Consider the following 2,520-nt stretch of genomic DNA (forward strand, 5'->3'; position numbering starts at 1 on the left):
GTTGGGCTGTTTGTCTTTTGGGTTAAGGGAACCTATAAGAAAATTAAGTTACTAATTTGGGACTAAAATCATGTTCAGATTGGCGGTTTGGTATGAGTTCTAAAATCTGCTAAGAGGAAATTTTGGAGTCGAAATCTTACGAGTTTCATTTGGGTAAGTTTTGGTGACCATCTGATTTAACATTTTATGCTGGGTTCTGATTCCAAAGACTGAAATTTAGTATTATGTCTGTATTAGGGGACTTAATTCAAGGTTTATTTTGTTGAAGAGCATTAGCTTGGATTAATATCTGAACTTGACTTCGAGGTAAGTAATCTTTTCACTGGAACTGACCACGGGCCAGGGTCTAGTTGTATGCTAGCATGATAAGTGTATGTTATGGTAAATGTTAGCATGTTGATTGATAGTATGACTTGAATCGAAGTATGTTCTGGCACAAATTCTGATTTATTTACCTGCACACCTGAGTGCTTGATCGTTAGTATGTGATGGTATGTGTTTTCATATGTCGATGTCTAATCTGCTGGCGTTGAGGCATACTGTATGTTGTGGCTTTATGATATAAGTTATACATGAATGATGTATAATATGTTGTTAAGAGTTATGGGTATATGATACAACCATGGTGCTAAGGATTTTTTTTATGTATGCTTTAGAACCGTACCATGTTGAATTTTAGCACGTTAGGACTGTGTGAATATCCTTATTGATTAGTTAGATGCCCACCAGTTTGTGTTTCCTTCGGGATTCACCAGTTTTATGTTTCCTTCAGAATTCACCAGTTTGTGTTTCCTTCGGGATTCACCAGTTTGTGTTTCCTTCGGGATTCACCAGTTTTGTATTTCTTCGGGATTCACCAGTTTTTTGTTTCCTTCCGGATTCACCAGTTTTTGTGTTTCCTTTGGGATTCACCAGTTTGTGTTTCCTTCAGGATTCACCAGTTTTAGTTTCCTTCGGGATTCACCAATTTTGTGGCATACTTAACTACAATAGGATATGACTCAGTCTCTTATATGTTACATGCGTTTATGTGCCATATGTGGGTATCTAGAGGACATAGATACCTAGCCTGGCCCCAGTGGTGGGTTACTTACAGAGTATTTCATACTCATTCTTTCTTATGTTGATGTTTCAGGTAAGGGTAGAGATGCACCAGCGATGGCGCAACGGAATTCGTGATCGAGCCACTGGGATTAGTTTTTACGCTTCCGCATCATGAGATTTAGAGTTCCTTTCATGTTTCCCTTAATGTTTAGTTTTGATGTTTGAAACATAATATTAAGAGTTGTTTTTCATATGCACTTATTAACCTTTATGATTAATGGGTATCCTACTATTATTTTTAACAATTGCATTTATTAAATGTCTTTTGAATTTCTCTTGTTTTTAATTAGCATTTATTTCAAATAACTGAGCGTCGTTTTAAATTCTTTGCATGCATTTATTCTAGTAACGGCCTTACCTAGGTCCTAGGGGGTCGGGTCGTTACAGAGAGAGCTTCTCTATTTATAGAGTTCTTTGGTGAGCCTTGTGGGCTTGAGCTTGGTTGATCCATGAGCCTAGGGGTTTAATTAGTTGGACTTGGATTTGGTTGGTCCATGGGCCTGGCCTTTGGGTCCAATTAGTTAGATTTGGGTCAAATTCAACCCATTTTTGGGCTTAGTTGGACTTTAACCCAAATAATAATATTAAATTGGGTCAAATTAATCTTATATGATTAACGGTCATGATGAAACCACGTGGCATCATCGGAGGTCTTCAATTTCAATTTGGGACACATGTCAACCCTTAATTGACCCCAAATTTGATGATTTGGAATTTCATCATTAATTTAGTGAATGGCGTGGCAATTTGTTATTGGTCCAAAATTTCTCATTTAATAGCTATCATGATCTATTTATTGGTGTAATTAACCAAGAGTTTTCCCTAGAATTGCATTCAAATTATTCTTTGGTTTTTTGGGCTGGAGCGTGCGAGGGCATGCCCTGTTTCATATTTTGCTAGGGTCGACCTCGACTGAGCACCTTCTTGTAGCCACTTTCGGATATAGGATGATCCCCTGGGCTAAGGCATGCATGAGGCATGCCTCATTAGGGGTTTTATGAGGCTCAAGATTGAGGTTGAGCATGCTAGCTTGAGCTTGCCTTTCTCTAGACTCATTTTGGTCCTGAGTTGTCACTTTCAGCCTGAATTATTCTATCTTCTTAACATTCTTGTTGTTTGTTAAATATCGATTATACCCTTTAAACCAAAATCACCATAACAATATATATTTATATATATTGATGCCAAAATTCAAATAAGATAAACGCACCTAATATTCACGTGATATCAATAATGAATTTGTTTAATAGGGAGAAGAATGTGACCTGTACACCGTTATGATGCTTTCCACACACACTCCAATATTTAAGTCAAAGAGTGAAAGAATGCGGAAGCTAGAAAGTTTCAGAGTAGGATTTAAGTTACCTTGTATGGAGTAATAATGATGTATTTATAGAGGAGGATGATCTAAGTGTT

This window comes from Benincasa hispida, chromosome 10, assembly GCF_009727055.1.
Source record: "Benincasa hispida cultivar B227 chromosome 10, ASM972705v1, whole genome shotgun sequence".
Classification (NCBI taxonomy): Eukaryota; Viridiplantae; Streptophyta; class Magnoliopsida; order Cucurbitales; family Cucurbitaceae; genus Benincasa; species Benincasa hispida.